Source organism: Macrotis lagotis, chromosome 4 (genome assembly GCF_037893015.1).
Source record: "Macrotis lagotis isolate mMagLag1 chromosome 4, bilby.v1.9.chrom.fasta, whole genome shotgun sequence".
NCBI classification, from domain to species: domain Eukaryota; kingdom Metazoa; phylum Chordata; class Mammalia; order Peramelemorphia; family Peramelidae; genus Macrotis; species Macrotis lagotis.
The window spans coordinates 135,025,236-135,044,958 of NC_133661.1; the positions used below are offsets into that span (position 1 = coordinate 135,025,236).

General features: G+C 35.4%; 2 long non-coding RNA genes across 2 annotated transcripts in view; both read left to right on the forward strand.

Moving 5' to 3' along the window:
• LOC141520036 (uncharacterized) overlaps positions 1–14,576 on the forward strand; it is a 96,746-nt gene extending 82,170 nt beyond the window's left edge. Inside the window, exons 2-3 of the long non-coding RNA XR_012477519.1 lie at positions 14,138–14,347; positions 14,457–14,576. This is a non-coding gene — a long non-coding RNA (uncharacterized LOC141520036). The remainder of the gene's footprint in view (positions 1–14,137; positions 14,348–14,456) is intronic.
• Positions 1–19,723, forward strand: part of LOC141520038 (uncharacterized) — a 623,376-nt gene that overhangs the window by 411,766 nt on the left and 191,887 nt on the right. The gene's annotated exons all lie outside the window — the stretch shown is intronic.

The following is a 19,723-nucleotide window of genomic DNA, read 5'->3' on the forward strand; positions in this document are numbered from 1 at the left end:
ATTAACAGAAGAGGAAATAAATAGCCCCTTTTCAGAAAAAGAATTGAAGAAACCATCAATAAACTCCCTAAAAAAAACTCCTGATCCAGATGGATTTACAAGTGAATTCTACCAAACATTTAAGGAACAATTACTTCCTATTCTCCATAATCTATTTCAAAAAGTAGGAGAAGGAGTTCTATCAAATTCCTTTTATAACACCAACATGGTACTAATTCCCAAACCAGGATGAACTAAAACAAAGAAAATTTTAGACTAATCTCCTTAATGAATACTGATGGAAAAATCTTAAATAAAATTTTTGCAATGACACTACAGCAAGTTATTACTAAGATAATACATCATGATCAGGTAGGATCTGTACCAGATAGGTAGGGATGGTTCAATATTAGAAAAACAGTCAACATAATTGAACATATCAATAGCAAAACCAACTGCTGAAAAAGTCTTTGATGAACTTTAGCATCCATTCCTGTTAAAAAAAATTAGAAAATTTAGGGTAAATGTAGTTTTCCTTAAAATAATAAATAGTATTGATCTAAAACCATCAACAAGTATTATATATAATGGGAACAAACTCAGAATATTTCCAATAAAATCAGGGGTGAAACAAGGATGCCCATTATCATCATTACTATTCAATTTAGTATTGGGAATGTTAGCTTTATCAGTAAGAGGAGAAAAAGAAATTGAGGGAAACAGAATTGGCAATAAGGAAGGAAAACTTTCACTCTTTGCAGATGACATGATGGCATAATTAGAGAACCTGAAAAAATCATTTAAAAAATTCTTTGAAACAATTAACAAATTTAGCCAAGTAGCAGGATATAGAATAAAACCACATAAATCATCAGCATTTCTATATATGAACAACAAAGCCCAAGAGCAAGAACTAGAAAAAGAAATTTCATTTAAAATAACTAGTGACAACATTAAATACTTGGGAATCTACCAAGACAAACCCAGAAATGGTATGAACATAATTTTAAAGCATTTCTCACCTAAATAAAGTCAGATTTAAATAATTGAAAAAATGTCAAATGCTCATGGCTAGGTCAAGTTAATATGATAAAAAGAACAATTCTACCCAAATTAAATTACTTATTCTAGCATTACCAAGCTAGAAAAAATAGTAACAAAATTCATCTGGAGCAACAAAAGGTCAAGAATGCAAGAGAACTGATGAAAAAAATTGTAAAGGAAGATGGCCTAGCTCTACCAGATCTAAAACTATACTATAAATTGGCAGTCATCAAAACTGTTTGGAAAGATAATTAAGAAATAGAGTAATGGATCAGTGGATTAGGATAGGTTCAAAAGAAACAAGTAAATGACTATAGCAATTAGCTGTTTGACAAACCCAAAGACATCAGATTCTGGGATAAGAACTCATTATTTGGCAAAAATTGTTGGGAAAACTGTAAAAGAGTATGGTGAAAAACTAGGCATAGAGCCACATCTCACACCCTATACCAAAATAAAGTCAAAACGGGGACAGGATTTAGACATAAAGAGTATCACCATAGATAAATTAATAGACCAAGAAATACCCTATTGGATCTATGGAAAGGGGATAAACTTATGACAAAACAAGAATTAGAGCACATTATAACTGCAAAATGAATGATTTGACTATATTAAATTAAAAAGTTTTGGACAAATAAAATTAATGCTGCCAAAATTAGAATGAAAGCAGAAAGCTGGGAAACAATCTTCTCAATTTCGAGTTCTGATAAAGGTCTAATTTCTAAAACATATAGAGAATTGCACCAAATTTATAAGGTCACAAGCCATTTCCCAGTTGATAAATGGTCAAAGGATATAAGCAGAGTGTTTTCAAATGAAGAAATTAAAGCTATATATAGTCATATAAAAATATTCCAAACCATTATTGATTAAAGAAAAAGAACTAGGAGGTATCAATCACCTCACATCTATTAGATTGACCAACATGAGAAAAAGGGAAAATGATCAAAATTGGAGAGATTGTGGAAGGATAGAGACATTGATACGTTGCTGGTGGAGTTGTAAATGAATCCAATCTTTCTGGAGAACAATGTGGAACTATGTCCAAAAAGCAATAAAACTATTCATTCCCTTTGACCTAGCAATTCCTATTCAAATCCTATATCCAGAAAAATTTTTAAAAAATGGGAGAAGTCCTACTTGTTCCACAATATTAATAGCAGCTTTTTTTGTAGTGGGAAAGAATTGGAAATTGAGGGGATGCCCATCATTTTAGGAATGGCGAAACAAGTTATGTTACATGAATAATATGGAGTATTATTATTCAATAAGAAACCATAAATGGTCAGACTCTAGAGAAGCATGGAATGAGTTACAGGATCTGATGCTGAGCGAAGAGAGCAAAACCAAGAGAACAGTGTTCACAGTAACAACAACAACATTGTGAGATAATCCATCTTGATGGAAGCAGCTCGTCTCAGCAGTTCAGAGACCTGGGTCAACCCTATTAGATGGGCTATAGACAAAGCTATCCCCATCCAGAGAAAGAAAAACAAAACTAAACAAAATAAAAACCAAAAAAACACTTCAAAATCTGAACATTTTATAAAAATTATCTCTTATATATTTCTTTCTCTTAATCCTAATTTCCTCATACTGAAAATGACTAATCTGTAAACATGCTTATCAAAAATATGTATGTGCAATGTTAACCTGACCAAGGGGAGGAAGGTGGGAAGGGATGGTGGAAGGAAATATTGCAACTTAAAAATATACATATGCATACAGATGATTGTTGAAAAACATTTTCTAACATGAATCTGGAAAAATAAAATATCAATTAAGAAAATGACATCATAAACCCGTTGCCTTGTGAAAGAAAAAAGAAAATGACATCATTAGTAAAGTTGAAGAGAGTAAAGTTTCAGTTGAGTGATAATATCACAAGGAGTTAAGAGGAGATAAAAAGTAAGTTAAAAGGACTTTAAAGGTAGGGAGAAGAGAAAAATTGGAGGTAAAATATATATATATATATATATATATATATATATATACATGAACTCATATGAATTTGACTATAAAATGAAAGAGAAATATAGGAAGAATGCTTGAGAGACCAATTTATTTTATTTTGCATAGGAGTCCTAGGAAAAGTCTAAGTGGAGGAGATGGAGCAGTAGAAAGGTAAAGACTGAAAAAGGGAATGATTGTATATATGTGCAGCTAGAGGACTTTATGAGCAGTAGAATTAGGTAGGTGACTTCCCTAATAAAAATATACATCACTGAAATATTTATTATAAGTTGAAAACAAAACTTCCATCAGACCTCATCTAAATACTGGGTATATAAAGTAGTTACTACAAAGTAATCAAATGAAAATATATTTTATATATAGCATCCTGGACATTTTTTTAATAATGACAAAAGCAATAAAACTGTACAATAAGGATGTATGTTTAATTTAAGAACAATGTCTAATCAAGAATAAAGCCATATCAAATAATGTTAGGGCATACTTTTGAGGCTGTTTTAAAATATTAGAATACCCATTAGCACATAAGTTTTACATAGATATAGCAACACATTATAGATTACAGGGAATAGAGATGCTACAATGATCATTTTCTCTCTTTCACACATGACTAGGAAGTGATCATTAGAGTAGTATTTGTTTTAATATAGTTAATATAGCTTTAGTTAACTCAAGGAACAAACAAAATATATAAGGCCCCAAAAGTCATAATGCATAATGTTATAGAGTTGTGAAGTTGAAAGAAAGTATACAAGTTATACTTTCATCTTAGAACAGATATAAACTGAACCACTAAGAAAACGTACATTTAATTTTGACATCTCTTCCCAGGCAGAATTTTCTCTAGAGCTTGATGATATTTTTCAATTCCATAGTCCTTTCAGAATTAGAATTTAAAAAACAAGATTTTATCTTTCCATTGTTCTCCTTTTTCTGCTTTTTAAAAAAATTTCAATTCATTTTGGGCAATAAGATTTTGTGGTCATATTTGTGTAGGGTTTGAATGGGGGCAGAATCTGAAAAAGGCAAATTTCCAATAGAAACAGGTAGATACACCCTATATAGGATGCTGCTGAAACTGAAGTCAGGAAAGTATAAATTCAAATCTAGCCCCAGACACTTACTAGCTGAATGTCCTTAGACAAGTCACTTAACCAGTTTGCCTCAATTTCCTCAAATGTAAAATGGGGACAATAATATTATCTACCTCCTAGGGTTATTGTAAGGATCAAATGAGATAGTATTTGTAAAGCACAGGCACATTGCAGGTGTTTAATAAGTTCTTGTTTCCTTCTTTATATTACTTTTTTTTGCTTTGACTATTATGTTCCTTGCTATAATATCCAACAAAATAATTTATAATCCCTGCCCATTTTATTTTAAAAAATAGTCCTCTATTTAACTCTTCTGGGATTTACCCCATTCTTTATTTTTCCAATGATCTTTTCTTTAGTCAGGTCAAAAATTTTAAGGAAACTTCTTTTTTTTTAAAAAAAGATTTTATTTATTTTGAGTTTTACAGTTTTTCCCCTATTCTTGCTCCCCACCCAGAAGTCAGTCTGTTAGTCTTTACATTGTTTCCATGGTTACATTGATCTAAGTTGAATTTGATGAAAGAGAAATCATATCCTTAAGGAAGAAAAGTAAAGTAAAATAGATAGCAAAATTACATATTAAGATAATGGTCCCCCCCCCCGCCCCAAATTAAAGGTAATAGTCTTTGGTCTTTGTTCAAACTCTACAATTCTTTCTCTGGATACAGATTGTATTCCCCATCGCAGATAGCCCAAAATTGTTCCTGATTGTTGCACTGATGGAATGAGCAAGTCCATGAAGTGTGATCATCACCCCCATGTGGCTGTTAGGGTGTACAATGTTTTTCTGGTTCTGTTCATCTTGCTCAGCATCAGTTCATGCAAATCCTTCCAGGCTTCCCTGAATTCACATCCCTCCTGGTTTCTAATAGAACAATAGTGTTCCATGACATACATATACCACAGTTTACTAAGCCATTCCCCAATTGAAGGACATTCACTTAATTTCCTATTCTTTGCCACTGCAAACACAGCTGCTATGAATGTTTTTGTACCAATGATGTTTTTACCCTTTTTCATAATCTCTTTGGGGTGTATATATTCAGTAGTGGAATTTCTGGATCAAAGGGTATACAAATTTTTATTGCCTTTTGGGCATAATTCCAGATCTCTCCAGAAAGGTTGGATGAGTTCTCAGCTCCACCAACAATGTATTAGTGTCCTAGATTTCCCACATCCCTTCCAACATAGATCATTGTCCTTTCTGGTCATATTGGCCAATCTGAGAGGTGTGAGGTTGTACCTCAGAGATACTTAAATTTGCAGTTCTCAAATAAGTAGTGATTTAGAGCAATTTTTCATATGACTATGGATTGCTTTGATTTCTTCATCTGTAAATTACCTTGGCATATGCTTTGGCCATTTGCCAATTGGGGAATGGCTTGGTTTTGGTTTTTTTTTTGAAAATGTGACTTAGTTCTCTGTATATTTTAGAAATGAGTCCTTTGTCAGAAATACTGGTTGTAAAAATTATTTCCCCATTTACTATATTTCTTTTGATCTTGGTTGCAGTGATTTTGTCAGTGCAAAAGCTTTTTAATTTAATGTAATCAAAATTATCTGGTTTGTTTTACTGAAATTCTCCATCTCTTCCTTGGTCATAAACTGCTTCCCTTTCCAGAGAGCTGACAGATATACTACTCCTTGATCTTTTAATTTGCCTATAATATTGTTTTTTTATGTCTAAATCCTGTATCCATTTGGATCTTATCTTGGTATAGGGTGTGAGGTGTTGGTCTAATCTAAGTTTCTTCCATACTAACTACCAATTTTCCCAACAGGTTTTATGGAAGAGAGAGTTTTTATCCCAATAGTTTAAATCTTTGGATTTATCAAACAGCAGATTACTATAAGCATTTCCTGCTATTGCACCTAGTCTATTCCACTAGTCCACCACTCTATTTCTTAGCCAACACCAGTCAGTTTTGAGAACTGATGCTTTTTAATATAATTTTAGGCCTTATTTTGCACTTTTTCATTGAATCCTTGGAAATTCTTGACTTTTCATTTCTCCATATGAATTTAACTTACAATTTTTTCTAACTTATTCAAGTAATTTTTTGGAATTTTGATTGGTAGGGCTCTAAATAAATAGTTTAGTTTTGGTAGAATTGTCATTTTTATTATATTAGCTTAACCTATCCATGAGCAGTTGATGTTTGCCCAGTTATTTAAATCTGATATTATTTATGTGAGAAGTGTTTTGTAATTATTTTTTTGTTTTGTTTTGTTAAGCTTTTTTGCAAGGCAATGGGGTTAAGTGACTTTCTCAAAGTGACACAGTTAGGTAATATTAAATTTGAACTTTGGTCCCCCTGACTCCCCGGCTGGTGCTCTGTTACTGCAACACCTAGCTGCCCCATGTAATTGTTTTCAAAAAGTTTTTGAGTCTGCCTTGGCAAGTAAACTCTGGTATTTTATATTGACTGATGTTACTTTGAATGGGATTTCTCTTTCTAGCTCTTTCTGCTGTATTTTTCTACACATATATAGAAATGTTGAGGATTTATTTTATATCCTGCAACTTTGCTAAAATTGTTAATTCTTTCTAGCAGATTTTTAGGTGATGTTTTGGGATTCGCTAGGTATACCATCTTGCCATCTACAAAGAATGAGAGTTTTGTATCTTCTTTCCCATTTCTAATTCCTTCAATTTCTTTTTCTTCTCTTATTGATGAAGCTAACATTGCTAATACAATATTGAATATTAGTGGTTTCGGATAGATACTGCTTATTGTTCTAAGGGACAATCCATTTATTCCTGCACTCTAGAGTTTTCAGTAAGAATGGGTGCTGTATTTTGTCAAAAGTTTTTTTCAGCATCTATTGATGTGATGATATAATTTCTGATAGGTTTGTTGTTGATATAATTGATTATACTAACAGTTTTCCTAATATTTAACCAACCGTGCATTCCTGGGATGAATCCTACTTGGTCAAATTGTATTATCCTAGTGATAACTTGTTGTAATCATTTTGCTAAGATTTTTGCATCTATATTCATCAGAAAGATAGATCTTTAATTTTCTTTCTCTGTTTTAACTCTTCCTGGTTTAGGTATCAGCACCATATTGGTGTCATAGAAAGAGTTAAGCAGAGTTCCATCTTCACCTATTTGTCCAAAGAGTTTATATAAAATTGGAACCAAGTGTTCCTTAATGTTTGATAGAATTCACTTGTGAATCCATGTAGCCCTGGCGATCTTTACTTAGGGAGTTCAATAATGGCTTTTTGAATTTCTTTTTCTGAGATAGGGTTATTTAGGTTTTTAATTTCCTCTCCATTTAATCTGGGTAACTTATATTTTTGTAAATATTCATCCATTTCACTTAGATTGTCAAATTTATTGTCATATATAGTTGGGCAAAATAATTCTGAATTATTATTTTAAGTTCCTCCTCATTGGTGGTGTGTTCACCTTTTTCTTTTATGATACTAGCAATTTGACTTTCTTCTTTCTTTTTTGTAATTAAGTTGACCAGAGTTTTATCAATTTTCTTGGTTTTTTCATAAAACCAGTTCTTGATTTCATTTATTAGTTCAGTAGTTTTCTTGCCTTCAATTTTATTAATTTCTTCTTTAATTTTTAGAATTTCTAATTTGGTATTTAATTGAGGGTTTTTAATTCATTCTTTCTCTAATTGTTTAGTTGCATATTTAGTTCAATGATTTCCTCTTTCTGTAATTTATTCATGTAAACATTTAAAGATACACTTTATCTCCTGACAGCTGCCTTGAGAGTATCCTATAGGTTTTGGTATGTTCTTTCATTATTGTCATTATCTAAAATGAAATAATTAATTCTTTCTATAATTTGTTGTTTGATCCACTCATTCTTGAAAATGAGGTTATTTAGTTTTCAATTAGTTCTGGGTCTATATATCTCCCTGGCCCAATAATGCATATGATATTTATTGCATTACGATCTGTCAAAGATGTATTCACTATTTCTACCTTTCTGTAATTGATCATTAGATTTTTATGACCTAGCACATGGTCAATTTTTGTGTAAGTGCCATGTACTGCAGAGAAAAAGGTATATTCCTTTCTATCCCCATTCAATTTCCTCCATAAGTCTTTCATTTCTTGGTTTTCTAACAATCTATTTACCTCCTTAACTTCCTTCTTGTTTATTTTATGATTAGATTTTTCTAAATCTGAGAGTGGGAAGTTGAGGTCTCCCACTAGTAGAGTTTTGCTGTCTATGTCTGTCTATGTAGTTCTTTCAGCTTCTCCTCTAAAAGTTTGGATGCTATCCCACTGGGTGCATATACAGTACTGAAATCACTTTATTATCTATGGTACCATTTAGGAGGATATAGTTTCCTTCATTAGCTTTTTTAATGCTATCTATTTTTGCAGCTGCTTTTTCTGAGATAAGGATTGCCACCCCTGATTTTTTCACCTCAGCTGAAGCAAAATATATTTTGCTTCAACATTTTACCTTACTCTATATGTATCTCTCTGCCTTAGGTGAGTTTCTGGTAAGCAGCATATTGTATGATTCTGGTTTTTAATCCACTCTGATAATTGCTTATGTTTTAAGGGCGAGTTAATCCCATTCACATTCAAAGTTATAATTACTAACTATTTATTGCCCTCCATGCCATCTTCCCTCTGTATTTCCCCCTTTTTTCCTTTTATCCACATTCCCCAGTATTTTGTTTCTGAATACTGCCACCTTCAGTGTGTTCGCCCTCCTGTATCAACCCCCTCCCCTTTCTTTCCCCTTTCCCTTTTCTGCTTCTTCCTTCCCTTTCTTCTGTTAGTTTCCCTTTTTATCACCCCCTCCTTGTCCCTGCCTCCCCTTTTCCCCTTTTAATACTTGAAGGCAAGATAAGTTTCTTAAGTTAAGTGTGTGTGTGTGTAAATTAACTTTAAGCCAAGACTGATGAGATGAAGACTCAGGTGCTTCTGATCACCTCCCTTCTTCCCCTCTATTATAATAGATCTTTTGTACCTCTTAATGTAATGATATTTACCCCATTCAAACTCCTCCATCCTCCTGTCTTTTTTATTGTTCCCCTTTTTAAGGAGGTACTGTTTTAAAATTATTCTATCTGCATCAGAGAAAAGTCAGTAATGTCCATCACTTCTGGCAAAGTATATTCTCCCTAATAGAATTACAATTTTCAAGAGTTATTAGAATCTTTCTCCCAGGCAGGGGTATAGCCGATTTCATCTTATTGGATAGGCTGTTTTTTTCTTTATCCCCCCCCTTTTTTTTAACCTTTTCACATATCTCTTGAGCCTCCTGTTCGATGTCCAAATTTTCTATTTAGCTCTGGTATTTTCATCAGGAAATGTTGGAAGTCTCTCATTTCATTAAATATCCATCTTTTCCCGTGTAAGAGAAAGCTCAGTTTTGCTGGATAGTGGATTCTTGGCTGCATTCCAAGCAAGCTCCCTGCTCTTCAGAATATCTCATTCCAGGCCCTTTGATCCCTTAATGTTGATGCATCCAGGTCCTGTGGAATCCTTACTGTGGCTCCTTGGTATTTAAATTGTTTCTTTCTGAATGTTTGCAGGATTTTCTCTTTTATGTGATAGTTCTGGAGTTTGGCCACATTTCTTGGTGTTTTCATTTTAGGATCTTGATCAGGAAGGGATTGATGTATTCTTTCAATAACTATTTTGCTCCCTGGTTCCATGATATTGGGCAATTTTCCATCATTAAATCCTGTAATATTAATCCAGGCTTTTTTTCACTTCAATGTTTTCAGGAAGGCCCATAATTCTCAGTTTGTCCCTTCTTGATCCATTCTCAAGGCCAGTGGTTTTGCTTATAAGGTATTTTACATTTCTCCTATTTTTTCAATCTTTTGGTTTTATTTAACAGAATCTTGTTGTCTAATGAAATCTACCAATTCCATTCTTTTTTTTAGAGAATAATTTTTTTATTTACCTTTTGCAACTCCTTTCCAGTTGGTCAATTCTATTTTTGAAGTTTTCCATTTGTCCAAGTGTAATTTTGAAAGAATCATTTTTTTTTGCATTTGCTCAATTGAGGATTTGAGATAATTATTTCCTTTTTGTATTTGTCCAATTGTATTTTCCAAGGATTTGTTTTATTGTTGGAATGTGTAAATTTTCTCTTAAGTTTCTTTTCCCAATTTTTCCAATTGATTTTTAAAAATTTTTTAAAAGTGTTTTTTGTAAGGCAAATGGGGTTAAGTGGCTTGCCCAAGGCCACACAGCTAGGTAATTATTAAGTGTCTGATACCGTATTTGGACTCAGGTCATCCTGACTCCAGGGCCGGTGCTCTATCCACTGTGCCACCTAGCTGCCCCCCAATTGATTTTTAAAATCCTTCCTGATTTCTTCAGGGAAGTCTTTCTGGGCTGGAGACCAATTCATATGCTCCTCAGAAGTGCTACCTCTCTCTGGGTTAGAATCTATTTATTCTAAGTATTTCTCCATGCCCCCCCTTCTATGAACCTGTGTTGGGGGGGATGGCAATAAGAGGTTTGCTTTTGAAGATCCTAGAGGCTTTATTCACTTGGTTTAGTAATTCCAGTAGGGAGGGCTTGTTGCTTTCTCTGGAGTGTTTGAGATCCTCAGCAGCAGGGTCTGAGTTGACTTGAACAATGGGCCTGGGCCCTGGGGTAGGGAGTTGATCTCCTTTTCAGATGAGTAAACTCCATTGCTCACACCTGAGCCTGAGAGGCTTCAGGATAAGTTTACTGTTCTTTCTGGGAAGAGTGTTCAGCTCAGAGTATGGAGCTCAGGTCCTTTGCCCAGCTGGTCATTTTCCAGGTTTACTCTGAAACTATCTGTGCTGGAACTCACCCACCTGTCACTCCTCTCCTTGGACCTGCAACTCACCAAATCCTTTGTGGCCAAGGCCAGTCCTCTGGCTTCCCCTAGCTGTTGTCCCTGTGCTGGCCCTCTGATCTCTGCTCCTAGTTCACCCACAGGTCTCTGAGACAGACCTTGTTAGTAGGTGCTCTTCTCCTAGCTTCTCTTTCTGGGTTTTGTCGATTGAATCTCTGTTAAGAGGTTTCTTTCATGTTATTTTTGAGGGGAACCAGGAGCACTTAACACAGTGCCTGTCTTCTCTCTGCCAGCTTGTCTGGATGTCTCTGGAAATTTCTACTTTTAAGCAAATGCATTTCTTTTTCATATTTGGTTGCCACTACAAAATAGATGGACTTCTTTTTGACTAAAGTGATTGAAATAAGCATCTTATCTATATGATTGGATTTGTCACTAGTTTGGTTTGTGTTTCAGTTAAAATTATTGACTTGACCAGTTGGCGTGTATCATAATGGTAAATAATTTTTTTAAAACAGATTTAATTATCCCCAAAATGTTAACACCAAGACCTGAATTTAATCAACTGAGAGAACTTCTTTTTTACAGTGTCCACCTCAAAGTTCATTTAGAGGAAATTGAAGCATAAACACCAAGGAAGGACTTAACTACAGTATTAAAAAAAGACTTTAATTGACGTTAAATCTTTCTCAGGTTGTTTCACCCATACTCATGAGAGGCAGCACATCATGCAGGTAAATGAGCTAGCTCTGACAGCTGGAAGATCCAAGTGTAAGTTCTCTTTCTGACACTAAGTTATGGGCAAGTTAACCTACTTCTTATAGCCCTAGACAACTCTCTAAGGCTATTGTTGCACATCTACTTGCTTGGATGAATTGTCCCTCCTTGAAAAAAAAATTATGGTTAAGGTCAAAGCAACAACAACAACAAATTAAAACCTACTCTTAGCACAAAAACCTTGGGGTATTTGGTATTAACAATCCTTGGTTTATCTGCCTTGAACAACAATTGAGCAAAATTCAAAGGGAATTGTTATGGTAATAGTCTCAAAATTATATATAAAATTACCCCTAACATTCCTCTCCTCTCTTCATCTCCAATGCTTGGGTAAATAGAAGTTCCCATATATTCTAGGAACTGGAAGAATATAGAGAGGAAATTCCTTCTCTTTAAAAAGCTTCTTGAAGTTCTCTCCAAGGTGTTAAAGAGTCATTAACATTTGAAGAGCTGTTAACTTTTAGATTTCTCCTTCATTTCCTCACATTTACACTCCAAGATCCTATGAGTGAACAAGAGAGTTTGTTTTCTAGCCTTGCAGGTCAAGCTTGCTGGTATATATGTGTGCCAAAGTTCTAATAGTTGCCATTTATCCAGTATGAAGAAGCTTCAGCCTATTCCTCCATATACTTTCCCCTCCTTTCTCTGTTTAAAGGAAACTGGTAAGAAGAATGAACCTGCTGCTTGATGCAGACACCCATTGACTAGAGATATAAATCTCACTTTGCTTAAATATGCCAATAATGAAACTGCATTCTTCAAGTACTGTCAGTCTCCTGACTTCCATACTAACCCTTGTGGTGGACTAATGTTTCAGACAAGACTGGTTTTATAGTAACAAAGGGAAGATGATGGTGAGACCACATAATTCATCTTCCCCCAGAAGGTTATTTAGGGCCAGTAGGAATTTTCTCTTTATGAACAGCTATGCATTTTATAAGGCAACACAATCATTTGCTTGATGTGTTAAGATAATATCAGTTATAAATTTAGTGACAACTCTAGAAAAGATACTATTTATGAATAATATACTGAAAGCAAGGTTTCCTGGTCTAGTGATCACAAGAAAGTATAATTGAAAACCATTTTTTTCTGGCTCCTATTACTTATTGTCTGATTATACATAAGGCACTTAAGCACTTCAAGCATCTGAAGGGTCTCATTTAGAAGAGCAAACTAATTCTGTCTGAAATGAGATAGAAGTTAAATCAGTAGAAGAAAGCTGCAAAGAGGAAAGTTTGAGTTTTATTTGGGGTTGGTTAGGTTGATAGGAAACTATTTGGGTTTTTTGCACTGGATATGGTGACTATTGACTACCACTTAGGATTCTATGCCTCTCCCTTCCTAATACTTGGATGCTTTGAGACAAGAATTGTAAATGTGTTTGGGATTCCTAATATAAGGGAAAAAGTTAGGAATGTGGGCTCCTCAATGGTAGAACTCTTCTTTTGACTGGGAATGAAGATTCCTGGCTTTCTACTTTATTCTTTAGAAGTCATTTAGACCATGAAGTCAACTTCAGCTGTTTCAGTTGTATTCAACTCTTCATGATCCCATTCTGGTTTTTTTTGATAAAGACAATGGAGGGATTTTGCATTTCTTTTTCCAGCCCTTTTTATAGATGAAGAAGTGGGACAAATAGGGTTAAGTGACTGATACAGAATCCCACAATTACTAAGTGTCTCAGGTCAAATTTGAATTCCTGATTTCAATCCTGGGCTTCTAGCCACTTGATCACCTACCTGCCCTCTGAGGTCTTCAATGGTTACTATAACTATACTGTCATACCAAGAAATTCATTTTACAAAAAAATATCATTGAAGGCAATATCATCAAAGGGAGAAGAATGCGTATTGGTATTAAAGTCACAGTATACAACCTTGTTGTTTGTGCAGTCCAAGATGATCTTCAAGAATACCCAATATTTCCCTTACTACTTTCTTGATATCATCATATATGCCATGTTTCCCTTGAAATAAGTAGATATATTTGGAGGAGGAACATGGAAGGCCATGCCTATGAGTTTCCTATTTAGCTTGGATATGACCTTGCAATAGCAGTGGGAGCAGGAATGATGTTTTTAGCAGTATCATACCAATCAGACTACAACTTGCCAGTGGGAGAACATCTACCATTTTTTGAGAAGGAGTAGTGGAATGAACTGTGGTCATTTGTTCTTCCACAATGACAAGATTGACCTTGTCTAGGGTAGAGGAAGTGGGGGAAGCAGTTGCTAGTGCTGGGGACATTACTGATGATCTTAATGGAATTATCATATTTCCTGTGATTCACAACCATCACATACACAAAGGCATCAGCAGAGGGAGCAGAGATAATGACATGCTTAACTTATCTGGCTAAGTGTGGGTCAGGATCTTTTACATGATAGTAAAGACACCAGTAGATTCTAGCACATAGTTAACTTCAATATCTTTCTACTTAATATTTGGGCCTGATATGTGACCTTCTGACTTCATATTGTTCTTATCAGCCACAGATAAAGAAAATGTACATCAACCTTGACATCATGATGTCATTTGGTCCTCTTTGAGTATAAAAGATAAAAATGATGATTGGTGGGATCATGCTCTACGATGATGATAATGACTTTTCCAATGATCATCAGCTTTCCATTGACAGTGCCCTTGAATTTACCAAGACTAGAACCCTACTGGAACATAGAAACCATGTAGTTGAAGAGGTAAATGATGCTCACAATATCTAATTTGTATGAAGTGAATGCAGTCTTGGTGACATGGAGCTGGATATGGCTAAATCCATTGACTCTTACCTTTACTATTTTGTCCCAGGGATGTGGATGCAATAGTAGATCCTGCCACCAAACTTGAGAGAAGAGTTCAGAATAATTTCAAAAACTTATCAACCTTTGGAGCTGCTCAAGAGCACAAAAGATAATAGAGGGCACTCAATTACTGATAATCTTTATGAGAGAGGTATCCTATATGGGTTGGACTTGATATCCATTAAAAAGTACCTTGTAGAGTTACAACCCTGTGTTTGTCTGTGTCTCATTTTAGTGATTGTAATTTTTTACTTCTCATTTCTAAAAATTGTAGCATAGAAGAAACTGTGAATTTGTGTGAATATTCACTTATATGCATTTAAAAATCTCAAGACATTAATTCAGAAATCCAAGATTACTAAGTAACTGTATTTCTGAGTTCCCCAAATTGTTTTGAGGTCTTGTCCTATATTATGAATATGCACTCATTGAATTGTTCAAAGTAATCAATTCAAGTCAACTAATATTTATAAAGTGTCTATTATATATAAAAGTACTGCTCCAGGTGCTGGGGATATAAAGTCTTTCCCATTCCTCAGCCTAATTTAAAAGACTGGACAATTAGTAGTGGGGACTGTGTTTGATCTGGTTCACTTTAGAAGTGAAAAACTCAAGATACAGGATATAGAAGATTGAAAGAAAATAATTGAAGGAAATATGACAAAATATTCTAACTATGACTTAAAATAGTAGAAACTAAATTCCAGCATATAGATAAACTGTAAGTTTAGGTAAATGTAGTACATGATATTGAATTAGACTGTGGCTAAGTAACAATGGTCTATTGTCCTACTTCTCAAGACACTTACTAAAAATTTTTCATTTCACATTTTTTATTCTGTGATTCAGGAATTCTAATACACAAATAGCTAGAGATTATGCCTTTTAAAAGTTATCACCTAAATGGAAAAAGCATGGAGTAAGATCTGAGTACTACTACCAAGGTGGAGTATAAATTCCAGTACTGCTCAGTTTATCCTTTCTCCTTTCTGTTCTTCATCTAACATAATAATAGCAATAATAATAATAATAATAATAACAATTTTAGAGCTATAAAACTATCAAATATTATTTAAGTTACCCCCTTCATTTTATAGATAAGGAAACCGAGGCACAGGATTGTAAGGTGATTTCCTCCAATTCATACAGAAGGTGCCAATGCAGGATTTTACCTCTTTATGAAAATCCCATGTTTTTTCTATAATAACATATTGCTTCTCACCTACATGCATCACAGGGTTATTTTCAGACTTAAATGTGATAATAAGACAAAAATTTTTAATGATGGTAGGAGGAGTCATCATCATCATAATTATTGACACTTCTGTATAGTGCTTTAAGTTTTATAAACGTCTTTCTTCACAGAAACTCTGTCAGGTAAAACAAAAAAGTAAATATAAAAGGAACTCAAAACCTGATCTGTAAAATGAAAAGTGTGATGCCATATCCAATCAGGTCTCACTTTAATGATTATCAAAAAAATATTTACCTTTATTGTCTTACTATAAAATATACATTGAAGTTTTGTAGGTCTAAAATACTATGTAAATATCAGATATTTTATTCAAAATGAAAGACATTATTTAACATTTTAATAATTCAAGTAGCCATATAACTACTACTACTACTATTACTACTACTACTACTACTACTACTACTACTACTATTACTATTATTACCACCTACCACCACCACTATAACTATTACCACCATCACCACTATATTATTACTATGACTATTGCAACTACAACTATGACTTCACTACTATATAAAAGATAGATCAATTGAATCAGAATGAATTTTCCCCTGATGTATTCTTCAAATCCTTTGATGCTGTAATACAGAGAAGTCAAACACACAGCCTATGTGACATATGTGTCCTGACCTATTCCCAAGTGTGGCCTGATCCTGTTAAAAAGGAATTTGTGAAATTGTTGATAAAATAAATAAAATATGTCATAGATACTATTAGATTTTTAAAATTAAGTCAATATGTCACCTGTAGGGATCCTTATATATGTATTGTTGGTCTGATTTCCTCCATGAGTTTGACATCACTGTTGTTAAAGACCATCTTAATGAAATATTGTGGCTAAAAACTGGATTACATGGAAAGCAGTCCTTTCATGATGATTTTCTCCTTGGATGGCAGGTATTCAATTCATCTCCTTGAAAGAGACAGAAACAGACACACATGCACACAAGGGGAGAGACAGAAATACATAGAAAGACAGATGGAAGACAGTGGTTCATGGACATAACACAGTTATAGTACTAGCAAAGGAGACTGAAGACTGGATAGACAAGAGGAGAACCAGGAGATAACAATCTTATGAAAACCAAGAGGGGCCAAAGTATCTAGAAAGAAAGGATGATTGATAAAGCAGAGGAGTTGAGAAGCATTAGCATTTAACTCACTTGGCACTTGACTGGACTGAACAGGACAATATTAGAAAGAGCACTAAAGCATAAAAGTAGAGTTTTTTCAGTTGTCTATATCACTGGGCACTTGGCTTTATACCATTTAACACTTTCCCCAATGACTTGGATAAAAGTATATACCTATCAAATCTGCAATACAAAGATGAAATGGATCACTTACAATATGGATTTCAGAGTCATTGGATCTAAAGTAGTACAATTTAAAAGGGAATTACATAAAGTCTTACACTTGATTTCTAAGAACCAATATCACAAATATAAAATGGTGAAGATATATCTAGATAGTCATTTTTGAGAATAATTTGGTAGCTTTGGTGGATAGCAAACTCAAAATCAATTAATTCTATGACACGGTAACCAAGAAAGTTAATAGGACATAAGGCTTCATGAAGAAATGTATAATGGACTTCTGGCCAAGATGGTGGAGAGAAGACAGGCACAGTTCTAAAGTCCATCTATCACATGAAACAAACCTCTTAAAAGAAATCCGACCCACAAAACCCAGAAAGAAAAGCCAGGAGAAAGAACATCTTCCTCAGGATTTGTCTCCCGCAGCAGCTTTGGCTGAATTCAGGCAGGTGAGTCTGGGCTCAGAGGGAGGATCATCCCCAGATAAGCCAGATTAACAGCTGAATTGGAACCGGGAGTCTGAGGGCCTGAGAGCCAGACCTGCTGGATCAGCGGTGGGGCTGGACGAAAGGGGCTTGGGTCTGCGGGGAAGCAGAGGCGCTGGTGTTGGTGCTGTCCCCCTGGAGCTTGGGGACCAGGCTGGGGGGTGAGTTCTGGTGCAGGAGAGCTGCGGACACCATCCCTAGGTTCCTCAGGTCTGAGAAACTCTGAGTCCAGGCCTCCATTGCACAGAGGCCTCTTCCCAAACAAACAAATGCAAACTACTTCTGCTTCAGGCCCAGGTGTGTGAGCAGAAGAACCAGCCCAGCTGAGGAATGACCTCAGGCCAGGGTAAAGCCCACCACTGATCGAAAGCAAAAGAATTCAATAGCTCCAACTCCACCCTTTGGGCAAAGGGAGAAGGCCTCTCAACCAAGGTCACAGACACTCCAGAGAGGGCAACCAACACCTCCTACTGGCCAGCCAGAGAAACTGCACTCAGTAAAGCCTTTAGCGATCCCAAGGCCAAGTGAACCAGCCCCCCCCCCCAACTCAAGGTCTTAGCATAATGAAGAAGGGTCAGCAGAAAGGTGGATCCATAGAAAAATTCCTGGAAGGGAAAGACCCCATCTCAGAGAAACCTGAAACCTCTGAGGAGAATACAATCTGATCTCCAGCACAGAAAGACTTCCTTGAAGAAATAAGGAAGGAGCTTAAAAATTTAGGAGAGACAATTAATACCTTGCAACAAGAAAACAAAACCTTAGAAAGTACAATTGGACCAACACAAAAGGAGAATAAATCTCTCAGATCATCAGTTGGACCAATACAAAATGAGAATAATTTTTTCAGATCCTCAAATGAGCAAATGCAAAAAGAAATTAATTCTCTCAAAACCTCAATTGGTCAAATAGAAAGCTCTTTCTTTTTTTTATATTTTATTTTTTTAATTTATTTTTTATTCTAATTTTGTACAAATGTCTTTTTACATTAATAAAATATTCTTGTTTACAAGTAAACAAAATACCCCTCCTCCCCCATGAATATAGATAGACTTGCTGGGGCGAAAAAAGTAAAGGGGAGAGAAAAAAATTAAAATAAAAAAAATAATAGTAATAATTGTAGGTATGGCCAGGTGGCACAATGGACGAGGCACCAGCCCTGGAGCCACGAGCACCTGAGTCCATATCCAGCTTTGTAAACCCAACAATCACTCAGCCGTGTGACATGCAAGCCACATGATCCCCACTGCCCTGCAAAAAACCAAAAAAAAGAAAGAAAAAAAAGACCCAAAATAAAATAAAATAGTAATAATAGTAGGGGTGGCTTGGTGGCAGACAGAGCATTGGCCCCTAAGCCAGGAGCACCTGGGTCCAAATCCGGCCCCAGACACCCAAAGATCACCCTGCTATGTGGCCCCAGGCAGGCCATCCAGCCCCACTTACCCTGCACCCTCCCCCAAATAATAATAACAAAAAATGTGCTTGAGTCTTTGTTGCAACACCAACAATGCTGTCATGGGTGGATCTCATTCTTTATGATAAGTCCATCACAAAAGTTATTTCCATATTTTTCCAACGTTGCCATTGCTGATCGCAACTCCCTCCTTTCTTATTTCTCCACTACCATGTACTCTATTTTCTCTCTCCTTTGACGCTGACTCTGCTGTAGGGTCACTGAGTGGTGCAGCAGACAGATCCCTGGTCCTGGGGCCAAGAAGCCCTGAGCCCCCATACGACCCCTTAGGCCCAGAATCCACCTGGCCCTGTGGTTCTGGGCAGGCCATCCAATCCCAGCCCCTTGCAAGAAGTAAGAAAGAAAATGTGTTATGTCTGACCACTCTTCCCCCATAGTCCATCCTCTCCTCCTTTATTCACATCCCCACCCCTTCCCCCTGCTCCCCCGCTCCTTTTTACTCCAGATGTCTATACCCCATTGAGTATATATGCTGTTTCCTCTCCTAGCCATCTCTGATGAGAGCAAAGGTTCCCTCATTCCCCCTTGCCTCCTCACTTCCATATCATTTCAATAGCTCATTGTAATAAAAAAATTTTATGTGAAATATCTTGGACTATTCCCCCCCCCTTTTTCTTTCTCCCATTCCATTTCCCTTTTTTTCTATTGACTCTATTTTTACACCATATTTTATCTTCGAATTCAGCTTTCTCCTGTGCTTCAACTATAAAAGCTCTCTCTACCTGCTCTATTAACTGAGAAGCGTCA